This window comes from Xenopus laevis, chromosome 1L (genome assembly GCF_017654675.1).
Source record: "Xenopus laevis strain J_2021 chromosome 1L, Xenopus_laevis_v10.1, whole genome shotgun sequence".
In the NCBI taxonomy this organism is placed as follows: Eukaryota; Metazoa; Chordata; class Amphibia; order Anura; family Pipidae; genus Xenopus; species Xenopus laevis.
In genome coordinates, this window is record NC_054371.1 from 121,970,731 (window position 1) to 121,985,356 (window position 14,626).

A 14,626-nucleotide genomic window follows, 5' to 3' on the forward strand; every position below is an offset into this window, starting at 1 on the left:
GCTATTGAGTTTGGACGCTAGCATTTCCACCTCTGGCATTCCCCACTTGCGCCTTACTTGTAGGAACACTTTGTTGTTTAACGACCATTCTTCTTAGTCAATCTGCTTAAGTTGTCCGCTTGCCAGTTCTGTACTCCAGCGATGGATATTGCAGATATTGCCGGTACCATCTGCTCCACCCACCTGAGGATTCGGGACAGTTCCTTCATGGCCAATTTACTATGTGTCCCTCCCTGCTTGTTGATATATGCCACGGCTGTGGTATTGTCCGATTGCACTCTGATTTTATGGGTTCTCAACAACGTGGACCATCCCTCCCGCGCCAGGGCGATTGCCCTGAGTTCTTAGATATTAATGGGTAATATGTAGGGATGCACCGAATCCACTATTTTGGATTCGGCCGAACCTCCGAATCCTTCGCAAAAGATTCGGCCGAATACCAAACCGAATCCTAATTTGCATATGCAAATTAGGGGTGGGAAGGGGAACATTTTTTTACTTTGTTTTGTGACAAAAAGTCACGCGATTTCCCTCCCCGCCCCTAATTATGTAAATACGGATTTGGTTCAGCTGCGCAGAAGGATTCGTTTGAATCCGAATCCTGCTGAAAAAGGCCGAATCGCAAACCGAATCCTGGATTTGGTGCATCCCAAGTAATATGCTCTCCTCTGGGGACCATAGTCCCTGTAGTGTGTGGTTTACTGCGATTACTGTCTGGACTAATTGCATTTTGAATTATTGGTTGGCTGCTATTGGGTTGAGCGGTTTCAGGTTGAGTACTGGCCTGAATCTTCCCTCTTTTTTCGCACCAGGAAGAGGTTTAAGTAAAAACCGTTTAAGCTTTGAGTGTCTGGGACTTTTTTTATGGGATCTACTCTCGACACCTGGCCCCATCAGGAGATCTACCTTGATGGTTTAATAAGGCCCCGGACACATATGCGGTTTTTGGCGGGGGTGGGATGAAACGTCAGTGGCTCTCAGCAAAGTCCCGGATGCATTTGCAGGCAAAGCTACTGTGACATACCCATGACCACCACATTGAAAAAGGAAGCAAAATAACAAACACTACTGTTTTTCCAGTTTCCTAAAAGGCACTGCCAGGAAGCTTTGGTGAAAGTCCTCCAGAGCTGGCAAAGTCGTCATGGCGACTGAACTTTCCATACCCGGATATTTGTGTGTGCATTGCTGGCGAGTCCACCGAGGAGCCGTGGGGAGAGAGCAGTCCAGGCTTGTAACAGCGACAGAGGCAGTTGTTATGCGGCGGTCAGTCCAATCACAAGGACATGTCGCGGTCTACCAGGAACATTAATGGGATCTACTGGTAGACCGTGATTGACATCCTGGGCACCGCTGGTGTAGGGGGTGAAGTTGCTAGTAATTTATTAGCTTGGAGGTAGTGTCTCATTCGTAGGTATGTACTGTATATAGTTGGTTGTTGGGGAGCCCATAATTGCTTTGGATTGTTGTGAAGGTTTTAATGCCTTCTTGGTTGTATAGGTCCCCCATTGTTTGTAATCCTGTTTGTAGTCCACGTGGTCAGGGTTAAGTCCTGTATAGCCCCTTCTAATGTTATTAATGGGGCTAAGACCTCTGGGAACTGGACCAGAGTTGCTGTTGATTTTGTGGTTTGCGATACTTGTAGTGTTGCTTTCATTGGTAGTGGCAGTGGGTCCTTGCTTGACTGTGGTCTTTTGTCTTGTGACCATAAATGTGTTGTTATGGCTTGTTTAGTTTGATTTTTGTAAATCCAGTGTTCTAGGTCCACCTAGCTTTTTGTGTTTGGGAGAAGTTGCCAGTCTGCTAGTTGGCTCAACAGTGTTGCTCTGTAGTAGTTTTGTAGGTTTGGGCACGCCAGGCCCACTTTTTTCTTGTTTGTATACATAATGTCTTTAACGATCCTTGGCTTAATTGGGCCCCAGATGAATGACATGAGGAGTCTCAGCAGTGGTTGGAAGAAGGCATTTCCTAATGGTATTGGGAGTGCTTGGAGCTTATATAATATCTTGGGGAGCATCAGCATTTTTATTGCATTTATCCTTTCTAGCCAGGACACAAAGGTAGTTTTCCAGGCTTGCAGTTCATTCAGTCTTGCAATATTGATGCAAAATTCTGTTGGTATGGAGCAGGGATCCCCAACCTTTTTCAACATTTCATTCAAATGTAAGAAGGGTTGGGGAGCAACATAAGCATGAAAATAGTTCCCGAAGATGCCAATGAAGGGCTGTGAACTATGTGAACTGGCAGTTTACAGAAAGCTCTATTTGGCAAAACTACAGTTTTTTATGCAACCAAAAGTTTCCTCCAAGCCTGGAATTAAAAAATAGGCACCTGCTTTGAAGCCACTAGGAGCAACATCCAAGGGGTTGGGGAGCAACATATTGCTCACAAGCTACTGGTTGGGGATCACTGGTATAGAGCATTGGGGTTAGCTGTGATGTTGATTCCTAGATACTTAATCAGGCATGTTTCAGGGGCTGCTGCCACCTGAGACAGCAGCCCCGATGCCGCCCCCTCCCCACTCGGTGCTTCTAACTTCTATTGTTGGAGCGGGTGGAGGAGGGGGCGCATAGCTATTGCAGAGAGCGCTATTGCGCTTGCTGCACTAGAAGAGCTGAATTTCCGTTTTAAAAAATGGAAATTCGGCTCTTAAAGTTACCAGAGGTGGCTTTTTGCTGCCCCTGGTAACTGGCCGCTCTGTGCCGCCTGAGGCAAAATTCTCACCTTGCCTCATGGCTGGAGTGGCCCTGTACTTAATAGAGGTATCTTGCCAGTCCATGTTGTAGTCTCCTTTCAATCTCTGCAGTTCAGTATGCGCCATGTGGATGGGGAGTGCCTGGGTTTTGGACATAATGAGCTTATAGTGGGATAGTCTTTTGAAGTTGAATAGTATGTAGTGCCGTACATGGGTTTGTAAGGATTAGGGCCACATCATCGGAAAATAGCTGAATGTTGTATTCAGTAGGTCCAATTTTGAGGCCTTGTATATGTTGGGCTTGCCGTGTTTGTTGGCCTAGGGGATCAATGCTTAGGATGTAGATGAGGGTGGATAGGGGGCAGCCTTGTCTAGTCCCATTTGTTAAGGAGAAGTTATCAGACATGAAACCTTGGATGTTAACTTGCGCTGTTGGGATGGAGTAGAGTGCCATGATAGCCATCACCAAGGGAGCAGGTATAGCAATTTGTGTAGTACATGTGTACTGTATAGCCAGTTCACCCTATCGTACGCCTTTTCGGCATCGTGTGCTAACAGTATGGAGGATGTTTTACTTCTAAGCAGGTGTTGGGTCAGTGTGAGTAATCGTCTAGTGTTATCATATAGCTGCCGTCTTTACGTAGCCAAACTGATTTTATTAGGCCTGGTAGTAGGGTTTGAAGTCTTTGTGCTAAGATGGTAGCATATATTTTCAGATCTTCGTTGAGGAGGGGGATTGGCCTGTAATTAGCATACTGTGTTGTATCTTTCCCTGGCTTTGGTATTGCTGATATGTGGGAGAGTAGCATTTCTTTGAGGAATGTGCCTAGTTGGAATGCCTGGTTTGACATTCTGGTGAGGTTTGGGACAAATTGGGAATATCTGTTAGTAAACCCGTTGGGTCCCGGTGCTTTGTTTATGGGTAGGCCTTTGATGATAAGATAGTTCTGGAGCTACAGATTCTACCAGTTTTGTTGCTATTCATGATGGTCTTCCTGTTGTCCTGGGAAATCCGCCACCTGTAATGGGTGCCTGCCTCAGTCTGCCACCTGTAATGGGTGTGAAGGGGCCTGTCCTGGCTCCCGATTCTGGAAATGTTCCTGTCCTGGCTCTCGACGCTAGCAATGTTCCTGTCTTGGCTCCTGACCCTGGCTACTCCTCCATTCTGGCTCCTGACCCTGGTGACTCTTCCGATCTGGCTCCTGACCCTGGCGACACCTCCCATCTTGCTCCTGACCCTGGCGACTCCTCTGATCTGGCTCCTGACCCTGGTGACTCCTCTGATCTGGCTCCTGACCCTGGTGACTCCTCCGATCTGGCTTCTGTCATGCTGAGCCACAGGTGAGTGGCTGGCAGGTTGGAGCCTATTTGCTGTGTTACGTGTGTAATATAAAACTGGTACTTAAAAGGCAGCTGACATGTTGTAAGCATGGAGATTTATTAAAGAAAGAGTACACCAGCAAGGAATGTAGGCTCAAGTAATAAGTCCTTTACCAGGCCAAAGGTCGAAGGCAGGCGGCTGACAAGGAGAGTCCGATGGGCAGGCCGAGGTCAATACTAGGAGATCCAATTAAGGAATGGTAAAAGGAGTAGAGGAACCACAGGCATGGCGCAGGAACAGGGAACCAGGAGGGACTCAGTAACTATGGCAGGAATCAGGAAACTCCAGCAGGAATCAGGAATAAAGGAACACAGGAACAGACCACCGCTAGAACTGGCGAAAGGGCTTCAATAATCAAGCAACCAGGGGTTGCTTCCAATGGGCTTATAAAGTCCCTTAATTGAATAATTGGTAACACATGATGAAAATGAGTTGGGCGGAGGAGAGACCAGCAGGCAGAGAGAGACCCATGACCAACAGGATAGTTAACCCACATCCACACTGAAAACCCCCAGTGACTGAGTAGGTTAATGCAGATACGGTTCATCAATCAGACCAGGGTTTGAGAACAGGTAAGTCCTGAAAGATGGTGGCTAGGATTTCCGTTTGTAGGATTAAAGCTGTTGCTTCCTGTCGGATAGCAGGGAGTTGCAATGTATCTAGGAATGACCGAATATCTCTGGTAAAGGGTAGTGCTAGGTCTTTCAGGTTGTATAGGTGAGAATAAAATTGGGCAAAGGTATTAACTATTTTAATTTCCTGATTTGTTGCTTTGTTGCTTGTATTTTGGCTATATTATTTTGGGCGGCCTGCCTGATCAGTTGCTTCTTTAGGGCTGCATGTGCTGTATTCTCCATAGCTTAGGTATGGCTTTGAAATTTGAGTAGCTGGTTCTGACATCTCTGGAGGACTAGGATGTTGAATTCCTCTTTAAGTTTAGATAATTGTGTTGCGTGGTGGGAGAAGGAGAACTGTAGGTTTCTTGTTCTAGTTCATTGATGTGGAGTAGTAGTTGTTTCTGCTTGGCCTTAGCTTAGTTGTAGCTATGCTTATGAGTTGCCCTTTGACAGTCACCTTATATGCACAACTCAGGGAGAAATTGCTTATTCCTTGGGTGTGTTTTTTTATCAAGTAGTGGTCAATTTCTTTGGGGATTTGGTCAGTTAGTGTGGGGTCATTTAGGAGTGAGTTGTTTAATCTGCAAGTTGTCCTGGTGGAAAATTGATGTTTTTCTTCTAGAGTGAAATTTACTGCTGAGTGATGTGTCCAGGTTGCAGATTTGATGGAGCTGTGTGTTATTTGGTTTAATGTCTGAGGTTGTACTAAGGATAAGTCTATTCTTGTGTGTTATTTATGGTGTGGAGAGTAATAAGTATAGTCCTTTATAATATGGTTTTGGACTCTCCAGACATCATATAGATTGTGCTGAGTCAGTAATCTTGTTCCTAGCCTCTTTGATAACTTTGCATCTGTACACTTTGGGTAGGTTGGAAGCCTGGGGGGTCCTGTCCATTTCAGGGTCTAGTATAGTGTTGAAATCTCCTCCAATTACTAGTGTACCTTGCTGTATGGGTGATAGTTTTTCTAGTAATTGTCTAAAGAATTAGGTTTGGCTGTTGTTGGGAGCATAGAGGTTTACCAGCGTATATTGTTGTTGGTTTATGGTACATATTATTGCAAGGCATCTATCTTTGGGATATGCCAGTTGCATTGTACTTTGTATATTCAAGTTAGGTTTTGCCAGTATTGTTATGCCTCTATTCTTGTTAGAGGCTATAGCTGCTGCAATCATGTTTATTTTTCACAGTTACAGTATCTGGTCCTTGTGATGTGTTGTGATGATTTTGTGTTTCTTGCCATTGTATTATTAGATTCATTGGGTAGCCCCATTTATATGGTACTCCATGGGCTTGCAGGGCTTGTGTTATTGAGTTCACGCTGCTTTGCAAGCGTGCTTGGAGAGAGGTCTGCAAAGATTTGTATTTTCTCATAAGGTTGGGGGAGAGATTTCTGTTTCCTCATGAATTGCAGCAATTCTTCTTTAGTGTGGTAGAAGTGAATTCTCAGTATGACATATTTGGTGTGGTTTTTGGCTTAGGGAGTCTATGGATCCTGTCAATAAGGAGGTGATCTGCAAATCTTTCTAGCAGTGCTGACAGTATGAAGTTTTGTGCGTATTGGCAGAGCAGTAGCTGTGTAATGTCCTCTGGTACTCCTCTCAGACTGATATTATTCCTTCTGGAGCGATCCTCCAGATCCCCTATTTTGAATTGCAATGCTGAGATAAGGGAGTCTTGTGCATCTACTTGGTCTATTGTTCTCTATGTGGTCAGTGCATGTTGCTAAGACCTGTATGTCTGCCTTTAACTCACGTACGGTAGTTTTGGAGTCCGTTATATCCACTCTAAGCTGTGCCAGCATTGTTTTGAGGTGCGAGCACTGCAGTTTGTTTCTTACAATTATCTGCATTCGGCTCTGTGTCCGAATAAGGAATCCCCGGTAAATTAAAAGCAGTCTCAACTTTGAGACTGCATCACCCGACCAGTGTTGGAGCCAAAGGGCGCACCTCGCTACCGCGGTGTTGGCTGCTGTTTTAGCTGCTAGTTTGAACACTTCGATAGCTGCGTCAGCTAAGAAAATTAATGTGGTGGTTAGCCTTTGTACTTCTGTGTGGAATTGTTGTCGAGATGATGGCGGCTGGCATGCCAGTTCTTGTGCCCAGGTTTTTGCCGTTCCGGCTAAACCTGCTGATGCCGCTGCTGGGCAAAGTATTGCTGCTGCTTGAATATAAGACCTCTTCAAAGTTGACTCCATGTGTCAGTCCAATGGGTCTTTGAATGCTGCTTCCTCTGCAGGCAATGCAGTCTGTCTGGATAGCCGGGCAACTACAGAGTCCGCCCTGAGTGCTTTATCCCATTTTTTTTGATGGTCCTCTGGCACCGGGTAGGTTTTGAAAAAGTGAGGGCAATGAAGCCTGAAATCAGGCTGAGACCATTCAGTTTCAATTGTTTGGGTAATATCCGCTTTTGATAAAGCTACTGTTTCATATCTTATCTCTAGAGTTTTAGCATTTCTCTGAGTATTTTTTTGGCTACCTCAGGATTTGCTGAGGAAGAGTTATCATTCTCTGAGTCAGTATCCGACAATTAGAGTCTGAAGCTAATCCTTCTTCTGACTCAGAGAAGGCAGGCTGTGGAATTGGTGCTTTTCACTTTTTGTTGTATTGCGTGTTTGTTTGAGTTGAACCGTATTCATTATACATTAAAAACATTCCCTCACTTGGTTAGGTACTGGTGCAGAACCTGAGGCTACAGCTGAGTTCTGATCCCAAGGTAAGGGAATGGGGTTATCTACTATGCTCTGTGGAGGAGTATGCGAAATAGGAGTATTTGGAATGGCTATTGGGGGTGTAGTGGGAATTGAGCCAGGTCCCTCTGATATCTGAGGCTGGGTGGGTTGTGGTAATAGTACAGGTGCCTCCAGCATCTTCTCAATGTTTGTGTGGTGTTTGCAATCGGAACAGTAGTTTCTCTCTGATTTCCAGAGAAAATGTTTAAATTTTTTACATTTAGGTAATTTTTCAATTCTTTTTGTCTTTTTAGTTGATTGTAAATCATCTCTGAGTTCCTCAAGGGAGTCAGTTTTTTTCATGGTGAAGTTAGGTATGGTAAAACCTAGTAGGGTATAGGGTATGCAATTAGTGTGGTATACATAGGTTAACAGGATCGCATTCAAAGCGCCCTTGAGTCAAATGCGTGTATTGTGGTAACAATGACACACTCACGGACTGTAGTGATGTCACCTATACTGACACTGGTCCCAGTAACTGCGCAGTCATGCCTGGGAAAGTGTGTCCCGTCTTGAAGCTCCGGCAAAGTGCGCAGTTACAGCCTTGTCAGCTCAAGAGCGGACTGTGGAGGCGACCGCTAATGACTTTGGCACACCAAGAGTTAGGAATAGGCGTGGAGATACGGCGCGAATCGTCACCTAGCAAACGGATGGTTCTTTTGGGTGCAAAGTGGAAGTTCAGTCTTTGTAAGCTATAGCTGCACCTGATGGTTACCAATTACCATAGTCCACAGTCAATAGTTACCCCAGACTGTGACTCCTCTGCTTGAAAACAGAATGGCTGGCTAAGGTTGTGATATAAGTCAGTGGCTAGCTAAGTGTGAAGCAGCTCTGCATGCCCCATGCTCACTTAAGCTCAGAACAGCTCTGTGTTCAGTTAGAGCCCCATCATTTCTGACCCTAAAGCAACAGCTCTGTGTGTTGTCTGGGAAATATGACGTACAGCTCGGTGTGTCTTTCAGGAGACGTATTCAAGGATTCCCTTGTGGTGCAATTGCACCTAAGGACAGCTCTGTGTGTCCCTTTTGTGCCGCTGTGTTTTAGCATATGACTGTAGAGTTGGATTAGAGTATGTAAGAAATAAAAGAAAATTATAAATAAACAAAAAGAAGAATTGCTATCTGTCCTTCATTCACCTCAGAGGCAGGACAAAGAACTGAGAGGAAAAGGTGGAGCCAGCTGATATAATCAATCCAAAGGTGAATGAAGACAAACCCCTGACATCTTCACTGACAGGTGGGCCGCTAGAGAAATACTGAATACTTTATTAAACTATTTCTAGATTTGCATTTACAGTAAATTTAATTTTTTGTATTTCTAACAAAATATTTATCTACACTTTCTATGAAGCATTTTATTAAAATGTACTATTATAAAATAAAGGATTATAGTTAAAATATTTAATTTATTAAAGTTAACTTGGTGTTGCCCCCATTTGCCACTTTTGTCGACCAACTGTCAAGACATTTTTGAATTTTACCAAGTAGTCTTTGTAGTTATTGTTTACTACATAACTTGTTCATCAACGTATGGGTATTTTGAGCTTACTGTGTTTAGGACAAGGGCACACCATCTTGCATACTGGATGTCCCACTTCTCTCCACTGGAGAGAAAGGGGTCCGTCCTTTATATTATGTAATCATGTTTAGGCTCCATAGGCTCATCTGTGCAAGAATGGTGGGCCACAGTTTCTGACTGATTTCCATGCACTATGGAGTCTAAACTTCTCTTTTCACCTTGTTATTCTGATGCATTTTGCATCATTGAGCAGAACAATAAGAAGCTGGCCATACCATATGTCATGCCTCTCAACTGTCCCATTTTTTGTGGGTCAGTCCAGATTTTGACAGCTAAGCCCACAGTCCCAGATTCTTATTAAAATGTCCCACATTGATCTCTTGCACAGATGCCAGAATTTTCACCGATCTAAGTGGAGTGAGTAAGGTGATGATGTACTTCATAGCACTAGTGGTGGAATGCATGGGAAATATGTTTTGCTGTTGCTATGGGTAACAAAACCTTGCATTTGAGGAGAAATTAGTGTCACTTGCAATATTTGGCGCATCATTGCGGAAAATTTCGACAGTGAAATTTCACCAAACTAAGTGGACTGAGTAAGGTGTTGTTGTACTTCGTGGCACTAGTGGTGGAATGCACGAAAAGCGTGATTTGCTGTTGCTATGGATAACAGAACATTGCATATGAGGATTAGAAATTAGTGCGATTTTCAATATTTGGCGAAGCGTTGCGGTAAATTCCGACAGTAAAATTTCACGAAACTAAGTGGACTGAGTAAGGTGGTGTTGTACTTCGTGGCATTAGTGGTGGAATGCACGGAAAATGTGATTTGCTGTTTCTATGGAAAACAGAACTTTGCAAATGAGGATTAGAAATTAGTGCGAATTGCAATATTTGGTGAAGCATTGCGATAAATTTCGACAGTGAAATTTCTCCAAACTAAGTGGACTGAGTAAGGTGGTGTTGTACTTCGTGGCATTAGTGGTGGAATGCACGGAAAATGTGATTTGCTGTTGCTATGGGTAACAGAAATCGGCACGAGGACTAGAATTTAGTGTGAATTGCAATATTTGGCGGTGTTGCGAAAAATTTCGACAGTGAAATTTCACCAAACTAAGTGAATTGAGTAAGGTGGTGTTGTACTTCATGGCACTAGTGGTGGAATGCACGGAAAATGTGATTTGCTGTTGCTATGGATAACAGAACTTTGCATATGAGGATTAGAAATTAGTGCGAATTGCAATATTTGGTGAAGCATTGCGATAAATTTCGACAGTGAAATTTCACCAAACTAAGTGGGCTGGGTAAGGTGGTGTTGTATTTCATGGCATTAGTGGTGGAATGCACGGAAAATGTGATTTGCTGTTGCTAAAAGCATAGTCTGATAGCTTGACTGTGTGCATTGAAATAAATGGTCTGATAGCTTGACTGCTGTTCAGAAACAGTCTAATAGCTTGACTCCAGTTATAATGATGCCACTGTATTTTAGCTCAAGAGACGTCCCCGTATTCAAGGAGCTGTCCCTGGATCAATTTTGTCCCATAAAGTCTACCCGTTACACCTGTGAGTCCCAATAAAACCGGGGCCGCCATTTTGTTTGTTTGTGCGCATGCACCCGATCTAGGGCGCGCATGACGTCACGGCGCGCTGAAAGGAAACGTCGCCGCAATAGTAGGGAACATCCCGCTCTTGTTTTGTTTAATCCGCCTTTACCGAGGGAAAAAGTTGTGAATGAAGCAGAGCGTCAAATAGATAGACAGAATGTATTGCGGGGTGACAGAAATGGCAGGGACTCGGAGAGTCTGACAGGCATGGCGGCTCTTGCAGGAGGGTGAGGGCGATGAGGGAGCGCGTCAGGGATCGGCACAGGTGGATCAACAAGGGAGATGCTTGAGGTGCCTGAAATATTAGTATTGGTAGGAGAGATGTCGACAAAAGGGTTGCTATTAGGGTAATTACGGTAGACAGGGATGTGAGGATAAACCTGATTACGGTTTCTTATGTTTTACATCTTAGGCATCAGCCGCCTTTACTGAGGGAAATACAGTGATTGGTGTAGAGCGGCAAAGAGCCAGAAAATTTCAAATTTCAAATTTCAATGGAGGAACACGTATCTGCACTACAAATGCCTGGGAAACCTTCAAATCAGCCAATAAAATTTTTATTTTGCCCTACACATGTGCCCACTGTCTAGGTAAGTTGCCATGAGTCAGGAAATGTAGGGGGGAGGAAGGGGAGCCCCAAAAAAATTTCGATCTTTTTCAGCCTATCAGCCATCATGTAGAAAACACGCCAGCGTCTTTTGGGACTTAGAAAAAATTTTGACTTTTTTTGAAACATTCCCTATCTACTCTATTGCGCTTCGCCAGGTCTGAGGTGGCGAAGGAAGTCTAGCGTAAAAGGTAGCGTTCGCTACACTGCGCAAGTTAGTGAATTTGCGTAGTTTCGTCGCTAGCGAAGATTCGCCTGACGTAAGGTTGCGAAGTAACACTAGCGAAACTACGCCAGCGTTCGTTAGTGAATTTGCGCAGTAGCGAAAATGCCCAACGCTAGCGAATTAACGCTAGCGTTCGGCGCTTCGTGCGTTAGTGAATTTGCCCCAATGGGTGAAATTGGATTGGCTGTTGTTGGCTCCTTCCACTTTGGGTCGTAGTTTCTTTCGGGGGGGACCCCATGATTATGTGATTCAGCATTGGTGAGTTTAGCTTCAAAGCTTTAAGAGTGGCAGCAGTTTGAAAACCTCTAACCCTTCCACTCCGTAGCAATAAATCAAACAACACCAAACTGAGGGTTACTTCTTGTAATCTGGCCTAGTGTTCTTAATAATATTGAATGACTCAAGTACTGAGAATATGAGCAATGGACAGGCCCCACAGCTAGAGATGTTCTTCATCGCTGTGACTGTCAGTAATGTAAAATCTATGTTGTTGGTGCTTTATGTTTTTGGAGTCAAGGCAAAGAACATCTCCTTGTGGTTAAAGGGTTAAACAATTTATAGCTGAAACATTCAAAATACCTGTCTTCAAATAGAACACAAATCAGGAAAGAAAATGAAAGAAGCTGGTGATATCAGAAAAAAGGTATAGCAGTTATGAGAGAACACTGCTTCCCACCCAGAAAGGATTTCTGAAAATGTCCCCAAAAACCTCGCTAGCAGCAGTCAACTGTTTAACTTTGTGCCGGCTGCTTTGGGTCGGTGGCTCTCTGTGTCGAACATAATGGCAGCCATTATTTATGTTGTTTGTCTTGCTTATCCCACCTCTTGTGTCACATACCCCCAGTGCTGGAACAAGGCAATATGATACCCAAGGCAGGGAGTGAGGGGCACTCGACTGCAGGGCTGCCATTAGAAATCATGGGGTCCCGTACAACAAAATTTTCAGGGCCCCAGCCCACCCTAGATCCCTCCTATTCCACACCACAGTTAAAAGACCACACAGACATCAGTCAGTAACCCCCCCACACACACACAAGTTATAAAAAGCTATTGATGGTCAGGGTCCCCTTATAAGTTACAAAAAAAAACTTTTGCGCCAGGGCCCCCATGAAAGTTTTCTTTAAAAAATTGGTGGTCAGGGCCCCCTTACAAGTTAAAAAAAATAATTGGTGACCAGGGCCCCCCTGTAAGTGAAAAAAAAACATTGGTGCCAGGGCCCCCCTTACAAGTTAAAAAAAAATTGTGGCCCCCAGAGAATATTTTTTTTTAAAAGATTGGTGACGGGGGTCTATAGATTATTAAAATAATACATTGGTGGCCAGGGGATTATAAAAATAAAAAACACACATTGGTGTTCAGTAGAATTGAACTTGTGGCTTCAGGACTTCAATTTCGGCTGTTTTCGCAACTTCGAGTCTTTTCGCAGCTTCAAGACTTCAATTTCAGCTGTTTTCTTGACTTCGGGTCTTTTCGCAGATTCTGCTGCTCAGCACTTCCACATTTCGGCTGTTCCGGACTTCTGGAGAGACGGCACGGGTTTGGTGCTGTCAAGGGGGGCCCGGCTATTTTGAAAAGTGCAGCACAATCAGGCTCCCCCCTTCGGGCCCGGGCCCGGTACAGCAGTACCTCCTGTGCCCCCTGATGGCGGCCCTGCTCCTCTGTACACATGCACTCTCAGAGGTGAGCAGGGGAGGAGAATAACTGAAAGTGTGGGTGAAACAACCTCTGTATTACTGAAGGTCCAAACTATGGGAATGCAAAAATAAGACTTATGTGTCTAGCGTCGGCACGTTGAGCCCTAGGCACATGCCTCTTCTGCCTACTCCAACCCCGCATACCCTTTCTTCTTTTAGAATGTAAGCTCAAAGGAGAAAGACCCTCTTAACCACCTGTATTTGTATATAACCTGTATATACATATATTTGTACAACCTTCCTTTGTACAGCACTGCAGAGTTTGCTGCTGCTTTATAAATAATTATACAGGTAGAAGTATATCATCAAAATAATATAAATGCAAGTTATACACTAAATATGAGTATGAGTATATGAGTAAGTGCCCCTATAGGCACGAAACGCGTTAGGTCTTCATGTCCTAATAAATTTTCTACTTTTTACATCTGTTTCTTTATTTTTGGAGACCCTCACACCTTTTGGATACAATGTTTTTAATTCTAGGCAGTGTCATTCTGTGGCTACTAAAGCAAATAAAGTTCTGTCTTGCATAAAAAAGGGCTCAAAACTCAAGGGATGAAAACAAAATTATGCCTCTTTATAGGTCCCTGGTAAGGCCTCATCTGGAGTATGCAGTGCAGTTTTGGACTCCAGTCCTTAAGAGGGATATAAATGAGCTGGAGAGAGTGCAGAGACGTGCAACTAAATTGGTTAGAGGGACGGAAGACTTAAATTATGAGGGTTGACTGTCAAGGTTGGGGTTGTTTTCTCTGGAAAAAAGTTGATTGCGAGGGGACATGATTACACTTTACAAGTACATTAGAGGACATTATAGACAAATAGAAGGGGACCGTTTTACCCATAACTCACACTAGAAGAAGATAACTTTAATTTGAAGCAACATAGGTGGTTCTTCACAGTGAGGTTGTGATAGTGTCGGACTGGGATGCCAGGGGCCCACCAGAAAACCTCAGACCGTGGGCCCACTTACCAAACTTATTTCTCCTCTCCTCACTCATGCTCTTTAATCTCCTAGTCTTTTATATTTACTTAGTCTATTTTTCCATTATTAAGCATTTTTCCCATAAAGAAATAAGGAATGACCATGAAATTGGCCACATAGTTAGAAGCAAAAGGGCCCACTGACACCTGGACCCACCGGGAGTTTTCCTGGTATCCCAGTGTGCCAGTCCGACACTGGATTGTGGAATGCATTGCCAGTGATGTTGTGATAGCTGATTTTGTTAATGCCTTTAAGAATGGCTTGGATGATTTCTTGGACAGACATAATATCAAAGGCTATTGTGATACTAAGCTCTATAGTTAGTATAGATATTGGTATATATAGTTTTAGTGAATGTGTGGAGGGGTTGGCGTGTGTGTGTATGTATGGAAGCTGGGTTTCATGTGGAGGGACTGAACTTGATGGACCTTGGTCTTTTTTCAACCCAACTTTACTATGCAACTATGACAAAAAAAAAAGTGCACCAAGAATGCCTTCAATCTGTTAGCAGGGACATTTTGAACAGACGTCTCTTTTTCACTCTCTCTTAATTTTCTAATTGTTAGTAAAGATG